This window comes from Pleurodeles waltl, chromosome 1_2 (genome assembly GCF_031143425.1).
Source record: "Pleurodeles waltl isolate 20211129_DDA chromosome 1_2, aPleWal1.hap1.20221129, whole genome shotgun sequence".
NCBI lineage: Eukaryota > Metazoa > Chordata > Amphibia > Caudata > Salamandridae > Pleurodeles > Pleurodeles waltl.
The window spans coordinates 343,659,945-343,666,424 of record NC_090437.1 but is presented as its reverse complement, the minus strand read 5'-3'; the positions used below and the strand labels follow the sequence as shown (position 1 = coordinate 343,666,424).

The following is a 6,480-nucleotide window of genomic DNA, read 5'->3' as shown; positions in this document are numbered from 1 at the left end:
AGTACTGATCATGTAGTTTAGAAAAAATAGCTAAGCTAGTGGTTGGTTAAAAAACACACATTTGTATCCTAAACTTCCATGATGAGAAGCAGATAAATTATAACGCTTCAGTAATGAGGATTGCACATCCAGTTTTGACCAACGTTACTGACCCATGAACTCATTATGAATTTGTTGATAAAACGGTCTGGTTATTTCCCTGGAAGTACTGCGCCTTTAATGGTCGTATCTCTCTGGGATGAAATCATATTAGTATTTTGATTTTTAGTGCTTAGAATAAGGAATACCCACGCCATTCAGTATTTATGCACCCATTTCCATACGTATTTGTCCTTATTCCGAGCTCATTTCCTCAGGCCTTTCCTGATGTAATCTGTGCAGGAACAAATACCCAGTGGGTTAAAAGAGGTTTAGCCTCCTCCCACCCCCAAATGTGTTTTGTTATAACCAGGGCTGCTGCAGGGTCCAGTACACACACAATTCTTTGGCTGATGTGTACTGAGCTGCACTGGAAAAGGGACCTCACTGGCAGCTTCCAACAACGTATTTCTGCCGTTTACCAAACACAGTAAACCATCAATACAGGGAGTCCTTCGCTCCCCGAGAATAGTAGCTGTATTCCGAAAAGGATCGAAAACGAACTGTGAATGCTCCACACCCAGTTGGCTGGACAGTTCACGTGGTTGGACGCCTTCGGTACACATGCTGTCAGCAGTCGCTTCTCTGAACCCAAACCACGACTCTGCAGCTCAACACAGCATCTTGCTCAACTGTGTAATTAATGGATTTCCGGGTAACATTCCGATTACGCCTCACGCGCGGTGGAAGACTAGGGACGCACATGACGTACAGGATTAGAACGGTACGTACGCGTCACGTGCGACGCTGTCGTTGCTAAGGAACCTTCCTCTAATGGGAAGTGGCAACTTGAGTCCCGCCAGTAGTGCCGCTTTTCCCGGGATCCTCGAGTTACACCCGAGGCCCGCGCACCTTCAAAACTCTTGCAGGCTACAGAGGAGTTAGTCTGGAAGGAGGGGTGGGGCCAAGCAGAAGAGAGCAGACAGGGCATGGGAGGGTAATTATTTCACTGACAGCCTCTGCACATAGGGTTATTCGTCGGAGTTCCGAGCTGCTGAAGTTCGTTTCTTTGACGTGAAGACAGCTGACAGTGGTGCGAAGTGCCTGACAGATCAGCCACCTCCAAGCTTTATGTGGTAGGTGCCAGTAGGAAAGTTACTTGTTGTCAAGTGCAGTGTTAGGTGTAAGTAGTTAACCCGGTCACTTTTTTTTAATCCATTGCATCGTTTTATCGCTGCACGCAAAAAGTATGAAAATCGCCTAAAGCTGGTGTTTGCCCCTCTTTAGCCCCGCGTACTTCAAACAGAAAATATAAGATGTAATTTTTAAAAAAGTGCTGGAGATCTGTCTTAGTGATCCCTGACTAATGAATACGTGTTTTGTTTTATGGTGTTCTAGTTAAGTATCCCGACCACGGCTTTGCAAACTTATAGAACCGTCAGAAATGGCAAGTAGTTTACTTTTGGAATTGTGGCACTCCTAATTGCAGTTTAGCTTTAGGCATTACAAGTTGGTACTAAAGCACATGGTCTGAAATATAATGTTGGCTAAAATGCTTGGTAGATGCTTGATATGCCATTCGCGAGTCATGCCTTGGAACCAGTGGGCAGGTTTATAGTGGTACATGTAGTTCTGGATGAATGCAGATACCCAAGTACCACAGTAAGCACCAGATATTCATTGGGTTAGCAGGTCCTCTCCGATATGGGACACTGACATCTCTGCAGAAATTACAAGGCCTAAAAGGTCGCAATGTACTACCAAAGCTGCTGACTTTGGAACTGGGCAACCGGGTTTAAATCTCGGCCTTATCTCAACACCCTGTGATTCTGGACAGTTCTCTTAATCTCCTTGTGCCTTTACAAACAAATTAATCTGAACTTGTGTAATGTTACTAGCCCTCAAGTAAGATGTTCCAATGCCCCATGGCATATAAAACTGCAAAAATGCAAAGTGAAATTTCAGGGTTAAAGACCTATTCACTGTAGATAAAAACGAGTTACATTTGAGAAGACCTGCAGCTCTAACAATCACCAAATATAGGTGTTTCAATTTTTTTTTTGATGATAGTGTTGGACTGGCCACTTGCTCACTCTGGCACGGCCAGATAGGTTGGCTTGAAAAGGCCAGTTTATGGGTTGCGTTTTTTGTTCACTTCGTGCACTTCGCCCACTGCACCTAAAACATCAGGCCACAAACTGACCCTTTCAAGCTGACCCAATTGATTACTATGCTGCCTTCTAACAACATTTTGGTGAAGTTATTTACCTGCATGAAAATGCAGCAAGACTGATGGAAGTTGGGAGACGTTTCTGACAGACGAGGAGGCCTGTTGTGAGAATGATGATGCCCCTCTGTCCCTTGAGTGCCAATTTCGGTCTACCCATCCTCAAATCCACCGTCACTTGGCGTTCACGCTTAATGCTGGGCAGAAGGAGCCCAGTGAGAAGGATGGGCAAAGTCTGGCAAGGACAGGAACGTGCTAATGGGTATTATAAACTGCGGGGGGGTTGTGTGTGTGTCTGCGGAGACAGTAAGAAAACTCTTTTATAGTAAGCAGAGCTCCAAAATTTACTTGTGGTGCAGCAGGCAGGTAAGCATTCAACGGTGACTGCCAAACAAGGAGAAGCATTAGTGAATGTGCCGCATGACTTCCCAATTAAAGTGACTGGCACTGGCTAGTCTATACCTTTGGAAGGTCTTTTGGTTCACTTGGTCTTTGTGCACATTGCTCCATTTGAAATCAAGTGTCACATGTGCTGGGCTTTTCCTTCACTTGCCAGCCTGGTCGCTGCTCTGTTGAGAGGCACAACCTCTACCTACATCATGATGGATGTGTGCGCCGCATGGCAAGGAAAAACCCTGTTGAACGAATGAGGCCTGACCAAGTGAGAAGACCCACACTTGGTCCCTAAAAGCGATGGTTAATGGCATTCTTCATACTTTTTGGCACCCAGTGCAAAGTGACCAGAGGAAATGGTGTGGCTCCTGCTAGCACTGCGGTAATGGTGACGGACAGAGGCCTTGTGACAATGTGCAGCACCAGGTAAATGGGGGCTTCCTGGCGCAAGTCAGTTTGCACTGGAGGAAGAGGTTATGTTTGAGGGCATTGGTGCAAAACTTGCCTGTTGGAGAAATTCTTCAATGTCTTGGATCCAGACCTGAGTGTTGGAGTAGAGGTGCAGGATATGTAGACTTTAATATTCTGAAGGAAGGTAGTGAGCTGATGTTCGATTGTGTCCGGACTGGAGGCACTGAAGAAAGACTATTCATGCCCCAATTTAAAAGAAATAAATCAGAATGTGTTATAAGAGTATACACTGTACTGAATTCACAGTAAGTTAGGACATTGCTTGCCTAGCATTTGTCCAAGTGCCATGTTCAAATATGACATTCAGTCAACTACTCAACAAGGTGGTTTGTCAATCATGGATTTCGTTTTCTTCTATTTGCTCTGGTTAAGAAATGTCCCTTATTTCCCACTAACTGTGTGGTTCATTAGTTTGGGGAACATTTTGATTGGAAATTCTTTCATATTGACATTTGCCATATACATCTCAGTGGTATTGCATGTGGTGTGTCCACACGTTTCTGTGTAAGTTGAAGGCTATTGTTTGGGGATTGCAGTTTGTTGTGGCTATAGTGGGCTGAATAAAATTAAGAACTTGACTCCTATCTACGTGGCGGCTTCAGACTTTATTATGATGACACTACCCTTTACCAGTGCAGCATTATCCTTCCAACTGTCCCTATCTCCTAGCTTCCACTGCAGACCTCACATCAAACTTCTGTTCCATCAGTCATTCACAGCATTCCATTCATCAGCTTAGACATACAGTGCATGGGGTATTTGGGATACTACAATAACCCTGTAAGTTGTTTTTGTTTTCACTAGTGTCCTAATGATGTATTTGGGCAATTGATGTGAGCCCTTCATGGCTATGCTGTGTATGTTCTCCATCTTGTTGAGCTGTTGCTTCATTGTCTTTTTTGTCATATGTTTATAAAATGGCAGAGGTTTAAAAAACTTTGTGTATGGTGGTGATAGCTAAAGGGACCACTTGTTGCAAGGGTTTAATAGGTAGTTTTGATAGGAAATAATCCTGTAGGGCTTAACAATTACAGTGTCAGTAGAATTAAAAGCTTGGAGAGCACACCACTTTGTCTGCTTTACAATATCATACATTGACATTCTAGAGGCAATGCTCTTCTGCAATGATAATTTTAATTACCAGCAGATCAGCCAATGTAATGTCACTGCATTTTCACATGTGGGGTGTACACTGATTCCAAAAGGACCCTGTTAGAAATTCACCTATTTGTTAAAGTTAAGTCTCCTAAGGCTGAATGTCAAATTCTCTAAGTCAAGGAAAAAAATGACCTATGTCAATTATCTGGATGACTTTGTATTCGCCAGAGGGTGAAGTGAGGATTTTGCCTACCTTTTCGGGGTGAAGTATTTAGAAAAATATGGTGCTGACTAGTTCAGTTGCCTAGCTTACAATGTTGACTAAATGAAAGCATTCCACACTAACTTGTCATTAAGTCCTTGTTTGTCACATGCCAGTTTGGAAAATAAAATTACTGTTCTCTAAAAAGAACACATTGGTGACTTGTTAGCTATTGTTCTTCCCCCTGTTCTTTGTTTTGTTTAATCATTGCCCAATGCTAACTCATTAACATTATTTGTTCCCCTGAAAGTGTGTCACCAATTCTACTTTCTGGTTTCTGGCACCTAATGTTGGATCTGTGCTCAAGTATTCTTGTCCTGATTTTGTGTTCAGTCACCCCTATACATGTAAGCTCACAGGCCTGCAGTAGAGGGTATACTAACAGGACTCAAAAAAGCTACTTGCGCACTGGCTATGGCAAGTCATATTTTATCAGGTCGAGCTATATTTAGGACCTACATGCCCCTTCTGGAGAGTTGACAAAGAACATGTGTTCTTTTCATTCAGAAAGTGAAGGAGCAATGAAGATGCTTTTAAATCTTGTTCTTGTCACTTTTGCTCTATGTTCAGGGAGGGAAGTCAAAAATCAGTTTGTCTGCTTAATTTTTGTGCTGACTGCAGAGTTGCAGGATTTTATAAGGTGAACTATCTGTCCGGCTGTACAATGAGTGTGAAATGAAAGGATGTAGTTTGTCAGAGTTTTCCTAACATACAACATTTAAGTAACTAAGTGAACTGTACAAACATTTCAAAATATATTTCAGTAGTCGTGAAAGCCTATTTTTTGTACTTCTGTGTGATGAAAAAAATATTTTAATGGGATGAAAACAAATCAGAACTCTTTACTTGGTGATGTCTGAAGAAAAAATATGTTTTCTGAAACTCAATTTTCACAGATTGTTGTTAATACACTATATAGTTTGATCAGCAAAGCTGCAAGTTAGTGGGGAGGTTTTTGGACATTTCTTGGAAATTTACTGTCTGGAAATGACAATGTGCTACCACATCATGCCTTAGAAATATATTTATTAAAAGTGAGTGTTTAAACAAACTGAGAAACACTCATGCCATGATGGCAATATTTTTAGTAAAACTTAGAGGCAAGTCTTTTATCATGTGTCCCTATATGTGGGCTGTATTCTTAATATACATGGAACAAATGTTTAGCCTATTTAATCAAACAAAAGAGTTTTTTTGTACAGCAGAAATGCTGAGCTCACATATTATTTGAAAATGCTCTCATATGTGACAATGAAGATGTAGGCGACAGTAAAATAAAATATTTGCTGAAGATCACACAATTGGAGATCCGTTTATAGGTCACTTGACCCATATATTACAGTTGGGTCGAGTAGGTTATTCAAGTTACGCGACCTGAAGGACTACTAAAATGCTTATGGTTTTGTTTGAGGCGTGACTACTTTCTGGCTATTGCACTCAGTAAGCAATCAATGCTCCCAAGAGTATACAAGGCCCAGGTCCAAGTACTTGGTGTATTTGCATATGCTGCACGATCCACATGGTCTATGACCAGACATGCTCAGCAGATTCCAAGGGTGCTTTTTGGCCTGTTTTTGTTTATGATCTGTTTTCTGGTATTTACCATTGTGTCTCAGATTTTCTTTCCTCCTTTTATTAAAAGAGAATATAGGTTTAGAAAAATTAGGATCCTCTGTGTGTTCATGTCTGATAAAGTAATTACGGAACAAAGTGTTGTCCGTTTTGAGCTTTAAATGCTAATTACATTGTGGTAACATGTTGTCCTCTTTGATATGATCACAATACATTCATCACACCATTAGGGTTAGCATAGGGTCCCCTAAGGTCCTAAGGAATGCCCTGAGATTTGGGGCATAAACATGTTGACTGTGGTATAGGATGAGGGAGGTCTCTAAAGTTACTTTAACCCCATCCACTTTTATTTTTTTAACATAAGGTACTGGACCTGAAT

General features: G+C 41.7%; 1 protein-coding gene across 1 annotated transcript in view; it reads left to right on the top strand.

Annotated features, from left to right (window-relative positions):
* The first annotated feature begins 919 nt into the window (after positions 1 to 919).
* Positions 920 to 6,480, top strand: part of CNTLN (centlein) — a 1,263,565-nt gene continuing 1,258,004 nt past the window's right edge. Inside the window, exon 1 of the mRNA XM_069239496.1 lies at positions 920 to 1,214. The gene's annotated coding sequence lies outside the window, so the exon portion shown is untranslated. The remainder of the gene's footprint in view (positions 1,215 to 6,480) is intronic.